Raw genomic sequence first — 19,258 nt, forward strand, 5'->3', positions numbered from 1 at the left:
GTAAAACCCCATGTACATTAGAATATGTACAATATATAAATATAAAATACAAAATATAAATGATGAACAAGCACCATAACAAAACTAAAAGAGAATCCTATTCCTAAATAGCCCCTAAAGTCTAGGCAGGGGTGTCCAACCTTGGCAACTTTAAGACTTGTGGACTTCAACTCCCAGAATTCCTCAGCCAGCCAGGCTGGCTTGGGACTTCCGGGAACTGAAGTCCACAACTCTTAATGTTGCCAAGGTTGGGCACCCCTGGCCTAGGGGAAAATCCAGGACTTAATGGCTTTCCTAAAGGCAAACAGAGTTGGGGCCTGACCTATACAGGTAGTTTTTGACTTACAACAGTTCATTTAGTGACTGTTCAAAGTTACAACAGCAGTGAAAAAGGGACTTTTTCATAATTGCTAAGCACATTGGTTTGTGCTTAAATTGTAAGCCACCCTGAGTCTTCGGAGAAGGGCGGGATATAAATGGGATTAAAATAAAATAAAATAAATAAATAATTACAATTTTTGCAGCATCCCCATGGTCACATGTGATCAAAATACAGATGCTTGGCAACTGGTTCATATTTATGATCATTACTGTGTTCTGGGGTCACTTGATCCCCTTTGCTACCTTCTGACAAGCAAAGTCAGTGGGGAAACCAGATTCACTTAACAACCGAGTTACTAACTTTACAACTGCAGTGATTCACTTAACAATTGTGGCAAGAAATATTGTAAAATGGAGCAAAACTCACTTATAACAAACCCCCACCCCACCCCAAAGGTATTTATGATCTGATTCTAGAGGCCTGACAACTGCATACAAACACACACACACACACACACGCCCCATGGTCCCCATATCTGTGATTTATGATGAGTTTTGCTGGTTTTCTGCAAAAAATATTCATAGGAATGAAGAGACTCACTTTATGATCATGATGTTCGCTTTACGACTATAGCATTTGCTACACAGCTACGGTGTTCACTTTACAACCTCTGGGAAAATAAAAATTGGGTTGATCATGAGGGTGCCTCAACTTACTTCTCTCATGACTTAAATTGATGTAAATTTTGGATTCCATTATTGTCATATGTTCAGGACTATATGTATTTCATATTGTAGATTCAGGCATTCCAACATTTTCTCCTATTATACAGTTGCTATGACCATGTTCATGTTGTTCAATCACATCACATATTTGCCATAATATAATAATGAGCCCTTTCTTTTTATGTTCATAATGTTCATCTGAAGGAATCTTCCTTCTGTCCATTTTTCATAGGTGAAGAAAACAAGTGCCAATGTCTGAAACCCCAACAGTAACCCAATAATCCCAATTGCACACATAAAAAGGTAAAGGTAAAGGTTCCCCCGCACATGCATGCTAGTCGTTTCCAACTCTAGGGGCCGGTGCTCATCTCTGTTTCAAAGCCGAAGAGCCAGCGCTTGTCCAAGGATGTCTCCGTGGTCATGTGGCCGGCATGACTAGATGCCAAAGGCGCATGGAACGCTGTTACCTTCCCACCATAGTGGTCCCTATTTTTCTACTTGCATTTTTACGTGCTTTCGAACTGCTAGGTTGGCAGAAGCTGGGACGAGTAACAGGCGCTCACTCTGCTACGCGGCACTCGGGATTTCACCCGCCAAACTGCTGACCTTCTGATCGACAAGCTCAGCATCCTAACCCACTGAGCCACCACGTCCCTAATTGCACACATACCAACCTCATATAAACTTAATTTTGGTTTGCACAAGGAATAGGTAATTCTCTACCTCTATCATAGGTAGAGAAGTTGGGTGCCGGGAGTAAAAATAAAACACAAATAAGGTAAAGGTAAAGGTTCCCCCGCACATGCGTGCTAGTCGTTTCTGACTCTAGGGGCCGGTGCTCATCTCTGTTTCAAAGCCGAAGAGCCAGCGCTTGTCCGAGGACGTCTCCGTGGTCATGTGGCCAGCATGACTAGACGCCAAAGGCGCACAGAACACTGTTACCTTCCCACCGTAGTGGTCCCTATTTTTCTACTTGCATTTTTACATGCTTTCGAACTGCTAGGTTGGCAGAAGCTAGGACGAGTAACAGGCGCTCACTCTGTTACGCGGCACTTGGGATTAGACCCGCCAAGCTGCCGACCTTCTGATCAACAAGCTCAGCGTCCTAACCCACTGAGCCACCGCATCCCTTACAAAAACACAAAACAAACAAAACACAAATAGAAGGAGTCAATTAGGCCTTAGCAACGCCAAAAACATTTCTGAGATTCTGTGCATTGTTCTTTTTAAAGTTTGCATAAAGCAAGGGTGAAGATTTCTGAGCATAAGTTGGATATCATTCTCAAGACATTCATAATTGCCCTGCATAGTAAATTACCATATAATGAACATGCTGTCAAGAGATTTGGAATTGGGAAGTCTTCTTCCCTTCATAAATTACTCTGAAGCTTCTGTTCCTGAAACAATACGTAGACTCCAAAACTTAAGTGTCCTTCCCATGCTAAAAATATTTTATGCAGTTGTTAATTAAAACCTTATTTATCAGGATATTGCTGTATAATTGTACAAGTAGTCCTCAAGATAGGATCGATCTACAAACAGCTGTACAATGTTTCACCAGCCCCCCCCCTCCAAAAGCTACTTATAATCCTGTTTCATAGTTTTGGCCCCAGAAGCGCCCCAGCTGTCATTCACTGTTACAACTGACTGCAGGAATGTCTCAGGGCCTCCCAGCCCTCTCCTTGCATCCTGCCCCACCAATACCCCACAGTGTTTGCATCTGTTCCCCACATGCCCATCACCTATCCCACACTTATCTTTTGAAGATCTCTGGACCTCATGTTGCTGAAGAAGGACAGGCCACATGTACCCGGGTCAGGCAGGGCAACCCAGAAACAATTGCAATGTTGACCCATCCACTTGGGAGTGGAGCAAAATGGCAGCCACAGGACAAATTGCTCCATTTTGCTGCCTTAATGTAGTCTGCACAGTACAACAGAAGCTTTTATGCCATTATTCTAATGGCAAAAATTCAACATAGAAAGACAATCAGCTGATGCCTTTTATGCCTGTACGTGGCTGTAGTTTTTTTCTTCTTTAACTATTGTCCCATAATATTCTTGTATAGTTATAGACATCATTACCATATCTTTGTTTAGTGCATAGTCATAATTATATTTAGGGGCGCAGTGAATTTTTGTTTGAAAAAACATACCGTACATAAAATTATATTAAAAAGTTTGACAGTCTACATATATGTGACCATTGTATGTGTTTTATATTTCATCACTCAACCTTTATATTAGGAATATATTCACAGTGGGAGTTACTCCAAGATCTGTACTTTTATTCAAGATACATTTGTCCCCCACGCCCTGTTAAGTGCACACAACACTTACTAATAAAAGAACAATAAATACACATATGCTAATGATGCTTTAGGAAGACTTTCCTTCAAATGAAGATCAAGTAGAGAGCTAAGAATTGAATGCTTATTGTGAAAGAATGAGTGACGACCAGAGGAATCTGACACCTCGGTAAAAAAAACTACCTTTTAGGAAAATGGTGTTATCTAAATTCATCTGCCAACTGAATGTGCTGAGTTTAATCTTTCTGAAGGACATTTGAATTCTACTGTTAGTGACAGGTAGAAAGGTCTCTCCTCAGGAAGAAAAATGTTGTAAAAATTTCCCCAGGAGAAATCAATAAAGCATGAGCCATGAAGCTTCACTGGGAAGAATGAAAGGATTATTTAAAAATAGATAGAGCTGCTGCTTTTGTTTTGTCTTATGAAGTTCATTGTTGTCACCTGGATTCCAGACATATTTTTTGACATGAACTTTAGGAGTTCGTCTGCCTCTGTATTTCTATGCTGACAGTGATTGATAGTAGTCTATTGTTTCAGCCAGGGATTTTTTTACAGCTGGAGAAGCTAAGGCATTCAACCTGGCTGGGATCTTCTATATGAACTTCAAATCTTTATGCAAATATGAGTTTCAATAATATTCCAGATGTGGGTTTCAACAAACATGAGTTTCAGCAAAGTTAGCAACAATAGCTTTCTCATCTTTAAGCATCAACATTCTCAGTGTTATCTCTAACCATTGCAACCATTTGACCTCATCCTTTGAATGCCCTAAAGTAGGGAGGGGTCTTCAAACTTGGCAACTTTAAGACTTGCTCTCATCCTTTGAATGCCCTAAAGCAGGGGTCTTCAAACTTGGCAACTTTAAGACTTGTGGACTTCAACTCCCAGAATTCCTCAGCCAGCCAGGACTGGCTGAGGAATTCTGGGAATTGAAGTCCACAAGTCTTAAAGTTGCCAAGTTTGAAGACCCCTGCCCTAAAGCTGTGCTTTTCAAACTTGGCGACGTGAAGATGTGTGGACTTCAACTCCCAGAATTCCCCAGGCAGCATCCTGGGAGTTGAAGTCCACATATCTTTTAAGTTGCCAAGGTTGAGAAACACTGCTCTAAAGAAATCTCAGAAATCATCTGTTATAACCAAGGAAGGCAGATTACTACCTTACTAGCTTACGCCAGCACTTATTTCTTCTCTTGAATTAAATTAATAGTCAATCTCTCTCTCTCTCTCTCTCTCTCTTTCTTTCTCTCCCTCCCTCCCTCCCTCCCTTCCCCCCTCTCTCTTTCACACACACACACACACACACACACTTCTTTCCTCCAAGATATCAGTATACGGTTGGTTTGTTTTTTGATGAATCCCAGTTTTCTGGAGAAGATTTGGATGTCAACTCTCTCTATTTCATTGATGTACATAGACCATTGGATTGTTTTACTGAGAAAGCATTTACTTACCAGTCTTCCGATTGTAGATGGAATGGCAACTCACCCCTGTGAGGAAGTAAAGTAGGGATGGCTGTGTCCGCATTTGGGAAAAGAAACCTGCAGCCAGGTGGAAAGGCTTTCCACTGCACGTCCCCGAGGCTCAGCACAGCTCATGCTTTTTCCCCAAAGGGAAACCTAAGAGATGGGCTCATGCATTCACTCACTCACAAATTTACTCACAAGCATCCACACCATTTTTAAGCATGTTGTGATGTCCAGAAGAAGCCTCACCCCACTCAAGCGCTTAGCTTACAAAAGCAAAGGCCAAGATGGATTGAGTGTGGGTGTATAGGGAAAAAAGGAGACAGGAAAAAGCAAGCAGGCAAGCAAGAAGGAGAGAATGTCTGGAGACTGACAACTATTACAGGCATGCAAGACAACCACCAGAACACTCAGGATCCCAACCTACAGTAAGCCGCCTATCCTAGTGGGATTCCTGCCCGAAACTTGGCTTGACTGTTCAAAAGCAACACTGTCTACGGGCAGAGCAGAGTCTGGAGCTCAGCAGCAACCAGAAAAGGAGCAACCACACTGAGGCAGCATCTCATCCCAACTAGTGCAAGAAGTTTTTGAAGGAGGCAAAGTTTGTGTTGTCACTAGATTTGGAGACCCTTGCTTGGACTGTGTATTAAAAAGACGTATTTAGGTGACAACATCAACTTGCAAAGCCTAGAAAGGAGGAGTTAACCCAGAGCAGTAGCCTTATCGTTGAGGAAGGCATGTGCCATAATAAAGCATTGTGTTCAGATCTTTTACACTGTGGTGTGTCCAGTCCTTGGACAGCAAAGAATCTTCACAACCCTCACTCATATTCTGCAGCAGTGTTTTTCAACCTTGACAGCTTGAAGATCTGTGGACTTCAGCTCCCAGAATTCCCCAGCCAACATGGCTGACTGGGGAGCTCTGGGAGTTGAAGTCCATATGTCTTCAAGATGCCAAGGTTGAGAAATAATGCCCTCTACAGCACTAGGAGCTGAGTGAATTGCATGTTTAGTGTTCTAGCACAGGCTAAGGCAGGGGTCTTCAAACCTGGCCCTTTTAAGACTTGTGGACTTCAACTCCCAGAATTCCTCAGCCAGTGTGCCTGGCTGGGAGTTGAAGTCCATGAGTCATAAAAGAGCCGAGGTTGCCTACCCCTGTGCTAGGCTGTGTTGAGGTAGCTGTGACCTTGCTGCAGCTTCACTGTACTTTAGGGGCTTCTTGCAGCCCCACAACTGCAATGTGCAGTGTGCTGGCCTTGCTGTGCTCCCACTGTACTGCAGTACCTCCATTCCTGCCAATTTGTACACAGGCTGTGATCAGTGTGCCTGGCTGAGGAATTCTGGGAGTTGAAGTCCACAAGTCATAAAAGGGCCAGGTTTGAAGACTCCTGGGCTAAGGTTTCTCACATTCTCAGTTTGAGAACAAGGTTTTTGTGTGGCAAATATTGTCTTACCAACCCATAGAGCATTTCTGTTAATTTTTTATGCTCAATTCTGATTTTATTATTGGAATAGTAGATGCTTTTTAGATAGTCTACCCTTCTTTTCCTTAATTTAATTTAATTTTCTTACACCAGATTCCTGAACAGGTCATCTGCAAATGCACTGGGCTATAACCCCAGCATTCTTTGCCAGCATGTCACCCAACCTGCCTGTTGCGAAGGGTTGGGGTTGATTTCTTTTCCTGCCTGGTTCTGGCAGTTGTGAGGAAAATTCAGTAGGAGTGTAAACATCATTGCAATATTTCAGAACCTTATTGTACTGATTACATGTGCCTAGAATATAGAATTATCCATGCTGAGACTCTTGCACAGTATTTCTAGGCGCGGGGTGATTTTAATTTACAGGTTGGTGTCCTGCATTTATATAGGAGAGAATAAATGCACACTTCTTTTATCCTGATTATTCGAGGGTTTTCCATCTCTTTTCTGTACCTAAGAAATCTCCCTAAGATTTTGGATTAGATGCATACTCATCTAGTAATAGAGAATTCTATTACTATTTTGAAATAATTTTCATGAGTGAGGAAGGGTAGATCACGAAGGGGGAACAGCACCCAAAAGCCTTGCAGGTAAGTTCTGAGTTGGCATAGAGGAACCTTCCCCTCCCCCCCCCATCTCTGCCCACTAGATTAAAGCAAATTTAGCTATGCTCTATGTATTAGGGCTGGGGTCTTCAAACTTGGCCCTTTTATGACTTGTGGACTTCAAGCCCCAGAATTCCTCAGCCAGGCACGCTGGCTGAGGAATTCTGGGAGTTGAAGTCCACAAGTCATAAAAGGACCAAGTTTGAAGACCCCTGTATTAGGGTAATAATTATTTTGGCAATGTGGGGAGTGGTTTTTAACAGTGATAATACTGTTGAATATTCTGAATTTCTGTTCTGATTTAAACCGGACTACAGCATAAAATAGTAAATCTTCCCTTGTTCCCATGCTGTTCCCTTTGACTAAAACTGCTATACCATTAATTTATTATAGCGTGCAAACTTGCATGCTTGGTAGCACTCTTAAAATCTTTCTCTGTTTGCTTCTAAAATAGAGAACTTTTTTTGGTGCCAGTGTTTTCCTCTTCTTCTTTGATTTATGCTTCTGGCAGACTTACAGATAGTCCTCAATGTATGTGTCACTGCGTTTTTTCTGTTTGTCAGCTACGCAGGTCTCACCCTGTTCTTTCTGCCAGCTGCATTGTAATCTTATCATTGTAACCAGGGTGATTGTCACATGTCCAGCCATGTTTTGGTTTCAATCTGTTTTTACTATTAAGTGCGCATGTCAAAACAAACCTTTCTCACTTTACTTTCTTCTTCTCTCTGTGCTGTCTGGTGAGAGAGCATGTAGTCAGTTAGGAGTCTTTCTTTGTTTCTTCTGATTAAAGTTTTTACAGTAGAATACATGCTTCGGGGTTTCTTTATTTTTACCTGATGTTCACCATGCATCAAATGAACCACGGTTCATTGCCCTCTGATAGGGAGGTTTTGATTTACCCCCCCGACAGTATGACATAGTGAAGCCTGCCTATTACAGTTGTAAGTCATGATGATTGTAAAGGGGGTCATTACAGCCTTTTTTTGTGGTGGTTGTTATGTGAATCACCATGTTCGCTCTGAATCTGCAGTGGTTAAGTGACCTCATTGTTTGCTATGGGGCAATTTTGCTGAAAACTGAGAGTAAACACTGGTTTTCAGCAAATCACTGTAAATTGTGATCCTGTGACCATGGGATCTACAAACAATTGTAAATGTGGGCTGGTTAAGTACCTGAAATGGGATCATTAGAATTTTGGAACCTGGTTATAAGTATAAGTTATAAGTACCTTGGGAAAGTCCATTGTAACTTCAAACAATTGCCAAGGTCATAATTTGGGGACTGCCTGTATATCCCTAGGGTGAGAGATAGTGATTGACCCAAAGACATTCAGTTTCCCTTTTATATTATTGGCTTCCTAAAAATGTGGAGACTGTTCTCATTTCAAACCGCATTTGTTTTATGAATGCCATTATATGTTGCTTTAATTTTTGCTGGTTTAATATGTGTTTTCTGATGTACTTTTATTAATATGAACCTATATGATTTTATCAGAATCTGTGTTGAGAGAGTTTTTTTCCAGGAGCACCTCAATCTTTTAAGTTTAAAGAAATATCTTTCATAGAAGAAGATTGAAATGATTAAGTCTAAATGGCCGTTTCCATTTCCAAGGATGAAAGTGAAATATAATGTATTTTTCAGTGCATTGAAACATTGGGAATTTAGAATGACACAAGGTAGAAATTCTGACACTGGAGGTGAAGGTGAGGGTACCTTCAGTTTTCTTTATGAGGGTGTCAGGTTGGGTGTCTGATAATTACTGTGGTGCCAGATAATCAGGGGGAAATGTCAAAAAAGCGAGGTTTTCTGCTTCATCAGTTTGACAAAATGAAAGAGTTGGTATGTGGAATTGATACCTACTGCTTGGCAAAATTAGGTTATGTTTGGACAGAAATTTGATCTAGCTATACAATAGATGCTTGCAGTGCCCTGTTGGCTCATGCAACTGCTAATTTTGTGTTTGATTATTAATTCTTCTGAAATAAAAGAAGCTTTTACTTTCTGCTCAGTAATTCGAAGCAAAGCCTATTGTGAATGCCATTACAAACTCCAAATTGCAAAGCTCCTGTTGAAGGTGGCAGACCTTCCAACCAAATGCAAACAGCGACTTAGAAAAAAACAACCACCCTAAAACTGAAGTAAAGGTAGTCCTCATCTTATGACCATTTGTTCAATGATAGTTCAAAGTTATGGCAACATTGAAGAAAGGGACTGAGGGCCAGTCCCCAAAGTTATAGTGACTGCAGTGCCGCATGGTGATGTGATCAAAATTTGGGTTCTTGGCTACCTGCCCAAACCTAGGACGACCCACACACCTGCTTATTTCCATTTCCATCAATGTCCTTTTGGCCTCCTGCATTCCATGGCCTCTGCCGTCCTAGCTGACCTCCATGTTTTCTTTCTCCTGCGGTTGACCAAGCACATCTGGATTGGCTCTTCATGAGTTGCTACTGACCACACAAAGTTTATTTTCCCGGGTCATATACCACAGTTTCCTCGTGAGAACACGAGGGAAATGGCTTCATGAAGCCAGCAGCTGCTTCATGAAGGATCAGGCCAAGCATGCCTTATCAACTGTGGGAGCAATAAGAAGGTCAGTTAAAGGGCTGATGGTCTGCAGGGCTCTCGACAGTTGTGGCTGGGACTAGTCTGGGCCAACTGTGGCTTTTCAGGGCACTAAGAAGTTCCTTTGCACCACCTTGCTGGGCTGGAGCTAGGCTTTGCACTGCATCACCCTGTGGCTTTTTGTTATCCCAGAGCTGTGATGCACAAAAAGACCTCTTTGCAGTGTGCTGCTAGGCCAGGGGTAGGCAACCTCGGCTCTTTTATGACTCATGGACTTCAACTCCCAGAATTCCTGAGCCAGATGGCTCAGGAATTCTGGGAGTTGAAGTCCATGAGTCATAAAAGAGCCGAGGTTACCTACCCCTGTGCTAGGCTGTGTTGAGGTAGCTGTGACCTTGCTGCAGCTTCACTGTACTTTAGGGGCTTCTTGCAGCCCCACAACTGCAATGTGCAGTGTGCTGGCCTTGCTGTGCTCCCACTGTACTGCAGTACCTCCGTTCCTGCCAATTTGTACACAGGCTGTGATCAGTCATTCAGGGCCTTCCCCAGCCCCTCTGTGGTGGCCTCACTCCCCTCACCTGGGACTCCTTTCCCCTTCCACTTAAGGACCCATGCATCTGGAGTTACTATGACAACCAATATATTTGCTGTTGTTAAACAAGGACTACAACTACATCTCTTTGTGATGGAAATTCCACTGCCAGTTGTGACTGTAAGCCGGGGTCTATCTGCAAAGTCAAAGAGGCAGCGAAAGCAGTCAGAACTCTTACGAGTTTGGTAAAAGGAAAGGTTGCAGCTGAGTGGTAGGGCATCTTTGAAGATCTACTTTCAACAAATGCTGACAATACTGGATTGGAAAAACCAGTCTCTGATAAAGTGACAAAGTGCTAGGCACGTTTTCTGTGATTCTACATAATCCTTCCACCATTTTTTTTAGCATTATTTCACTTGCATCTGTACCATATTTTTCCAGATCTTGGGAAATGACAGACTCAGCAGAGAACTTATGTATTCTATCTAGTGGATAAAAATTAAAAGACATCTTGAGAAATAAATTCTATCCTACACCAATAGGATGTCCCAAGATGTCTTTCAATTTTTAGTGTGTCCCTAGCTAAATATGATTCATTCATCTATTTAAAACATTATTCCAGTTAATGTGGATAGGGCATGATTCGTAATAAATTGTATTGCCTGCAACCACGCAAACAATAGAATATATGTTGGTATTCATTATTATTATAGGAAGGAAAATCAGGTCCAGTTCCAAACCGGGAGTAAGACACTGGGAATAAAATGGAGGCTAAGATGCTGGAAATAAAATGGAGGCAGGTTGCTTAGGAAAGAAGGTTTGATGATGAGCAGAATCAACAACAGCATGTAGTTCTGGGACAGCTGACAAAATGGAGTTGAGAGTAGGTGGGATTTATTTGAGATGCCTGTTCCTGTGCAAAGACATGTTCTTTAATATTCTAATGGCTATTGCCAGATTCCTACGGGGTCACGTAGGGATCATGGTTGGCTCTATAGGCAAATCCTAGGTATTTGTCTGAGCTAATCTTGTCAACCTTTGGTTTGCCTAATTGTGTTGCTCATTTGGAGCCTCTGTTTGCTCTTTGCTTATGAGAAGAGTGGCCTAATGTTTCTGAATGGATACATCCAGACTGGCCTCTTCATCTTTTGCTTGAAGCTGGGACTGCTTTCTGCCTTGTTAAGATTTTTCTCCATTTCTCCGTTAGGGGAAATATTCTATCCTGCCTCTTTTAATATTCTCCAAAACATTTCATTCTCTAAGGGTTCTCTCTCTCTCTCTCTCTCTCTCTCTCTCTCTCTCTCTCTCTCTCTCTCTCTCTCTCTCTCTCTCTCTCTCTCTCTCTCTCTCTCTCTCTCTCCCTCTCCCTCTCCCTCTCCCTCTCCCTCTCCCTCTCTCTCTCTGTGTGTGTGTGTGTGTGTGTGTACTGATTTACTACACTAGAACATAATTTCACTTCATTTCTTGATCTTCACCATTTCTTGATTGTGCTTTGCAAATCTGCTAGTTTTTTTTAAAGAATATATTCAAGCCCTGTTGTGTTCTCTTTCTGCATAGCTTTCAGGAACTATAAATGAAACTTACAGTGATTATTTTAAGCATCCTTCTGTGCTTGTTTATAATACTAAGATTATTTTCTTTCCCTAGTAGTTGAACTGTAAGTTTGGGGGTTTTGTATTTTGCCACAAATCAGGTACTAAGTTGCGGTTTACACTGTATTGCAGTTTCCATTATAGTCAAGTTTCAAAGAGGAGTACATATATCTCGCAGCAAAAAACAACACAAAACCCTGTAATTCCTTAATAACTAACACTCTGATCTTTCTCTAAGTGCTTTTGAGTGGATCTTTTGTATAATTTTAAAGGTTTAAGACCTATGACATCCTGATACTTCTGACAGCATTGTAATAATTTCATTTTCAACCAAATCATTTCTGATTTTTAAGGTTTCCCTAAAGATAGCTGTGTTATTTTGTTGGAGCCAAGTTGTAATAAATCTTGAGATAGTTTAGAAACTTAATGTATTTATTATGGCCTATGTTTTCATGGACTGCAATCTGGTTTTTAATGATGACATTGTGCAGTATCAGATGCCATGGTGTTCCAGTTCTTTATTTATCTATTTGTAATTTTGTGAGTTTATATTTTTATATTTTATATTCTTTAATATTCATTTTGAGCCATCCACAAACTAGAGTTCAGTTTGTCTAAAATGAAGGCAATACAGCGCTTGGTTTCAGGAAGATACTGTACCTAGCTTTTTCCACATGTGGCTGTCATCCATTTATCTCTCTGTTTATTTAAATATATATTTATGAGATTTATAACTTGTTCTTTCCACTAGCAAAGGTTACTCGAGGAAATTCCTTGGCTATCCTGCAAGATGGCTATCTGAATTTCATGGTAATTAATCTTATTTCATATGCTTTGAGCCTGAAGACAGCTTTGGTATTCTTTGGGAAATCATGAATTTCCCTTAGAGGAGTTTAAATATTCTTAAACCACATTTTTGTCCAAATCTCTTAAGGCAAGATTTCAGGAGACAGGATAAAAACAGATATGGCAAACAGCAACAATATAGGCAATAAAGTGAAGCAGTTGGTTCAGAAATAAAGAAATGTCCTATAAATCCAATAACAAAATGTTGCTTTTTTAAACTACCAGACTAAATTTAGAGTATATTGTTTTGAAAAATCATTTGATACATCCTCGGTGTAATACATGTCTGTTTTTCATATAAATATATTTTCGAGAAGAAATTGTTTCAGAAATTATGAAAAGTCTATAGTAAAAATGGATAGTACCGTATATACTTGAGTATAAGCCGAATTTTTCAGCCCACTTTTTGGGCTGAAAAATTCCACTTCGGCTTATACTCCAGTCAACAAAAAAACTTACCGAGGACTTGTGCGCGGCCGAGGCTTTGGAGCTTCCGGGATCGCGCTCACCTCTCCCAAGCCACCGCCGTCCGGAGACCTGCCGAAGTTTGGGGAGGTTTGGGGAGGTGCGCGCGCACCTCCCCAAACCTCCCCAAACGAAGCCGGGTCTCCGTTCCTCTGCGCCCTGCCTGCCTGCTTCTTTCCACAGCGGAAAGAAGCAGGCAGGCAGGGGGCGGAGGAACGGAGACCCGGCGACGTTTGGGGAGGTTTGGGCGCCTCTCCAAATATCCCCAAACGTCGCCGGGTCTCCGTTCCTCTGTGCCCTGCCTGCCTGCTTCTTTCCACAGCGGAAAGAAGCAGGCAGGCAGGGGGCGGAGGAACGGAGACCCGGCGACGTTTGGGGAGGTTTGGGCGCCTCTCCAAACCTCCTCAAACGTCGCCGGGTCTCCGTTCCTCCGCCCCCTGCCTGCCTGCTTCTTTCCGCTGTGGAAAGAAGCAGGCAGGCAGGGCACAGAGGAACGGAGACCCGGCGACGTTTGGGGATATTTGGAGAGGCGCCCCAAACCTCCCCAAACGTCGCCGGGTCTCCGTTCCTCCGCCCCCTGCCTGCCTGCTTCTTTCCGCTGTGGAAAGAAGCAGGCAGGCAGGGCACAGAGGAACGGAGACCCGGCGACGTTTGGGGATATTTGGAGAGGCGCCCAAACCTCCCCAAACGTCGCCGGGTCTCCGTTCCTCCGCCCCCTGCCTGCCTGCTTCTTTCCGCTGTGGAAAGAAGCAGGCAGGCAGGGCACAGAGGAACGGAGACCCGGCGACGTTTGGGGATATTTGGAGAGGCGCCCAAACCTCCCCAAACGTCGCCGGGTCTCCGTTCCTCCGCCCCCTGCCTGCCTGCTTCTTTCCGCTGTGGAAAGAAGCAGGCAGGCAGGGCACAGAGGAACGGAGACCCGGCGACGTTTGGGGATATTTGGAGAGGCGCCCAAACCTCCCCAAACGTCGCCGGGTCTCCGTTCCTCCGCCCCCTGCCTGCCTGCTTCTTTCCGCTGTGGAAAGAAGCAGGCAGGCAGGGCACAGAGGAACGGAGACCCGGCGACGTTTGGGGATATTTGGAGAGGCGCCCAAACCTCCCCAAACGTCGCCGGGTCTCCGTTCCTCCGCCCCCTGCCTGCCTGCTTCTTTCCGCTGTGGAAAGAAGCAGGCAGGCAGGGCACAGAGGAACGGAGACCCGGCGACGTTTGGGGATATTTGGAGAGGCGCCCAAACCTCCCCAAACGTCGCCGGGTCTCCGTTCCTCCGCCCCCTGCCTGCCTGCTTCTTTCCGCTGTGGAACGAAGCAGCCTGAACGAAGCAGGCTGCTTCTTTCCACTGCGGAACGAAGCAGCCTGCCTGCTTCTTTCCGCTGCGGAACGAAGCAGCCGGCGGCGGAGGCTTGCAGAACGGCGGATCGGCTTATACTCAAGTCACCAACTTTTTCCAGTTTTTGGGGGTGAAATTGGGGGTCTCGGCTTATACTCGAGTCGGCTTATACTCAAGTATATACGGTAATTTAATTATAGTTTTAACTTTGTATGCTATGTATTTTAATTTTCCCTGTAAACCGCCCTGAGTCCTATGGGAATAGGGCGGTATATAAATTTAAATAATAAATAAATAAATAAATAAATAAATAAATAAATAAATAAATAAATAAATAAATAAATAGTATAGTTCAAATGCCATACTATTAAATTCTACTTTTTTCCTTCATACCAGGACTATGATTCTGTAATCGCTAAAAGGATGTCTCAGCAGCTGGAAGATTTAATCATAATCTATCTCTCTTTCTTTGTCATTACCATCAAAACTCTTAAAGTAACAGTTATTTTTGCCTGGTGGAATGGAATGAAATCACACAGCCACCTCTTTTTCATTTAATAATTTCTTTATTTTTTAAATTATGAAATGGCAATTCATACAGGGTTCTTTTTTAATCATAGTAATTTTTAAGATTGTTATTTGCTGTTAAGACATACATTTTTTTGAAATTTGAGATTATTGCTGCCTTATTGATCTGTGGGCAGGCAGAATGGGAAGTCAGATAATTTTCAGTGCATCCCAGCCCAAATGTTCAGTGCTCTTTATTGTGAAATAAACATAACTTAAATAAAAACATCAGTAGATTGTTTGATTCCTGGTGACTGCATTCTTCCAGGCTTCTTTGCTGCATTATGGTAGAAGCTTTGCCATTGCCTTCTTCAAGAATTGGGTGTGGAATTGGCTATGAATTGGGTATTTGGAATTGGGCAGGAATTGGGTATATTGGGTGTATCCAGTCTAGGGGTGACATGATAGCAGCGTTCCAATATTTGCGGGGCTGCCACAAAGAAGAGGGGGTCAAACTATTTTCCAAAGCACCAGAAGGCAAGACAAGAAACAATGGGTGGAAACTAATCAAGGAGAGAAGCAACCTAGAACTAAGGAGAAACTCCTAACAGTAAGAACAATTAACCAGTGGAATGGCTTGCCTTCAGAATTTGTGGGTGCTCCATTACTGGAGGCTTTAAGAAGAGACTGGACAGCCACTTATCTGAAATGGTATAAGGCAGGGGTAGGCAACCTTGGCTCTTTTATGACTCGTGGACTTCAACTCCTAGAACTCAGGAATTCTGGGAGTTGAAGTCTACAAGTCATAAAAGAGCTAAGGTTGCCTACCCCTGGTATAAGGTCACCTGCTTAAGTAGGGGGTTGGACGAAAAGACCTCCAAGATCCCTTCCAACTCTGTTCTTCTGTTTTTCTCTTAAGGACGTGTTGTCTCTCAACCTCTCATCTAGCTTTCAACCCTATTGGTTTCAAGGAGGTATCCCATCCAAATAATAACCAGAGCTATACTTGCTTAGCCTATATATAAATTTTCATGTAAGAAGAAAAAAGTTGGCTGTGGAGACCAAAGGAGATTCTGATGTCTAGACTCTGCTATGATGTGATGGTCTGGATCCCCAGGAGAGAGGGGTGCCTTTCAGAGGAGTAAGAGACATCTCATTCAGATAGTTTGTGTGAGAGAAAGAGGATGAAGACAGCCCCTCCCTAATAGTTCCCAAAGTATATGCTTCATGTAGCATGTTTTTCTCTCATCCCTTTCATTGTGCAAATTACTACAGTTGTACTGTGACACAGTGGCTCAGTGGGTTAGGATGCTGAGCTTGTCGATCAGAAGGTCGGCAGTTTGGCGGGTCGAATCCCGAATGCCGCGTAACAGAGTGAGCGCCTGTTACTCGTCCTAGCTTCTGCCAACCTAGCAGTTCGAAAGCACGTAAAAATGCAAGTAGAAAAATAGGGACCACTATGGTGGGAAGGTAGCAGTGTTCCATGCGCCTTTGGCGTCTAGTCATGCTGGCCACATGACCACAGAGACGTCCTCGGACAAGCGCTGGCTCTTCAGCTTTGAAATGGAGATGAGCACTGGCCCCTAGAGTTGGAAACGACTAGCACGCATGTGCGGGGGAACCTCTACCTTTACCTTTACTGTGACACTGGGCAATTAGGAATTATATGACAGAAGATCTAATGGAAAATACTGTACTGAAGAGAACAAATTCATTGTGATAATCCTCATAGTTATACCTCTAAGGAAAGGAGGGAAAGTATGCATATTCTATATATTCCATGCCACATACATTAAAGTATATCATTACCTAACCTCTGTTTTCAAGATATCAATGGAACACTGCAGAACACTGCTTTGTACATTTTTTCTGTATTACAAATGGTAGTAAATTACTCCATTACTCTTCTACTCATACTGTTGACTTTATTGTGTGTTCCTTGAAGAAATGGTCCCAGAAGTGATTTATACAATGTAGAAGTATAATCTGTAGCAGCTGGAAGAAACAGGAAGTGAGATGAGAGCAACAGCATGGTTAGTTATGGAGGCCCAAACACTGTGTAAAAGTCTAGATTAATAAAATACAATAATTTGATTTGTAAACTCGGCCCATGGAAACCTGCCTGTTGTAACAGAGACCCAAATGGGAAAAGCCTTTTAATAAAATGGAGAACTGATAGCTCTAGATATTTGACCTTTAGGACAAGGAGTCTCTATAGCCTGGGAACAATAGAACCAAGAGTTTAGGCTATCTATGAACCTCCTTATACAGGGATTTTTTTTCCAGCTAGAAAAAAACAACACTCTTTGATAATGTTTATCCAGAGACACATAGCTTCCTGTGCCCTTACCCCTTTCTTCTAGTCTATCCTTTTCTTTTTCAAACAACAATGGATCTAAACCACAATGAAATTAAAAACAACTTTGATGACATAAATGAACATATCTTTATGTTAACCTCACAACATAAGAATTTTCAGAAAATGAGAGAATCTACCAATAGAAGGGATTGTAATTTTATGCAGATGGAGGAAAACACACAAGACGTGACTGAAGCACCAGAACTGGAAGAAATAGTCCATATCCCAGAATCACAAAACAAAGCCGAAGATAAGAAGAAAAGTCTGATAAAATAAATTACAGAGATACTAAAAAATCTACGAATTGAGAGACAAAAAATAATAATAAAGGAAACCAAATCTTACCTGATTTGTCTCTCCCATTCTTAACAACATCCACAAGAAAATGTCAAGACTTTTTAACTACCGGTAAGTGGAATAGATGGATGAGAAAAGCTGCTTGGTGAAAGAAAAAGACTAAAATCAGATCCAAGGGATTAGAGGCAATTTTTAAAGATTAAGCATTTGTTTGAATATGGCTAAAATACAATATGGTCTGCTCAATCAGTTATTGAATGGAATAGAGTTAAAAGATATATATATATATGTAGATATATTATGATATGAGAAATGTAACTGTCTTATCAGATACAATTTTTAAAGATTATTTGTTTGAATATGGTTAAAATATAACATGGATTACTTAATAAATATCAAATGGAATCAAATGAAAAAAATGGGGGATATAAATGAATTTTAGTTTGAGAGATGTGTTTCTTCTTTCTTATTCTGAGTAGTATTGTATTTTTTTATGATATGAGAAATGTAATTGTTGGGAGGATTATTGTGAGGGAAACAGCTTAGATATTCAACTTTGAATATAATTTTGAGAAAATCTTAACAGATAAAAATGATTTTGTGGGGAAGAGGTCTAAATGAGAATGTTGAAAACAGGACATATAATGCAGCCAAGAGGATTAACTAGAAAAGAAGTTCTATACTGATGCTATTGCTAATTAGATAAATGTTAGAAAAATGTTTATATTTAACCTCTTTGTTACTTAAATACTAAGAACTGTATTAACCTGCTGTTTACTAAGCACCAGGTTGCTAGTTTTATATATATATATACACACACACACACACACACTTCCATTACAGAAATTTTAAAAAGGGTGGGAGGAAGTAGGGGATGAGAGGAGAAGTTGGATGGACATGGTTGTTCAATCAAAATGAACACGGCCCAGATAGACTATGCAATCCCTGTTCTGTATGTCAGGATCCCTCATTTTGCTATCATAACTATTCTGTGACCTCTGTTTTAAAATTATGCATCCAAGCTGGTGTTTGACTTGTTACAACGGGGTGGGGAGAGGTTGTGGCTCTGGGGAAGTTTATGTCTAGTCAAAAAAAGTTAAGAATGTAATTAACATATGTCAGTCCTCCTCTAAAGCCTGCTTAATTTTCCCTATGCGCCCTGCATTTGTGATGACCCAGCATCCTTTCCTCATGGTAAATCTTCCAGAGAAGCTTGTCTTGTCATGGCACCGTGATCACTAGCTTAGGCAATCTCCTGGATTTCCAAGAGAAGGTTTAACAGAAGTGGCTTTGGCAGGATACTCATTTCCTGCAGGGTGTTCATTTCCTATAACACAAAGGCTAACTATGTATCTGACATGCAAGGGCAGTTCCTTGAGGTGGTAGTTATAATGGCTTTTTAAACACTTGCATAGAGCAAATAAATCTTCTCTTTGCCCCAAGATGCATGTGCCACACCATTTACTAATGTGGTTTTCCTGCATTTTGATCTCAGCATGGAATACTTCAGACAGAAGTAAATCATTTGATTATGTGTCATGCGATTTCATGCTCATTTCCATGCTTTCTGTTTTCTTTCTTCCAGCCTACCCACCCGTAACAACCAGCACATTTATCTCCATAAACAGAATTTACTATATCCAGGTAAGACAGTAACTACGTGCTCTATAAACATGGACCACATTCTGCTGCATGCATTCCTTCCTTCTCTATTATCAAAAATATACTGCTCCAGGTCCTTGGGAGACAAACTACAAGAGTTTAATGAGCATTATTTCCTTGAATAAAAAAATTGCCACCTCTGCAGATTACGGTAAGATTATCTGCAGTCTGATATACGCATACGCTAATGAACTTTCAGATAT

The 19,258-nt window shown here is 41.8% G+C and overlaps 1 protein-coding gene across 1 annotated transcript in view; it reads left to right on the plus strand.

The window, feature by feature from the left end:
• Positions 1-19,258, plus strand: part of LYPD6B (LY6/PLAUR domain containing 6B) — a 103,761-nt gene that overhangs the window by 22,139 nt on the left and 62,364 nt on the right. The window contains exon 2 of the mRNA XM_081314894.1: positions 18,979-19,037. The gene's annotated coding sequence lies outside the window, so the exon portion shown is untranslated. The remainder of the gene's footprint in view (positions 1-18,978; positions 19,038-19,258) is intronic.

This window comes from Vipera berus (assembly GCF_964194415.1).
Source record: "Vipera berus genome assembly, chromosome: 1".
NCBI lineage: Eukaryota > Metazoa > Chordata > Lepidosauria > Squamata > Viperidae > Vipera > Vipera berus.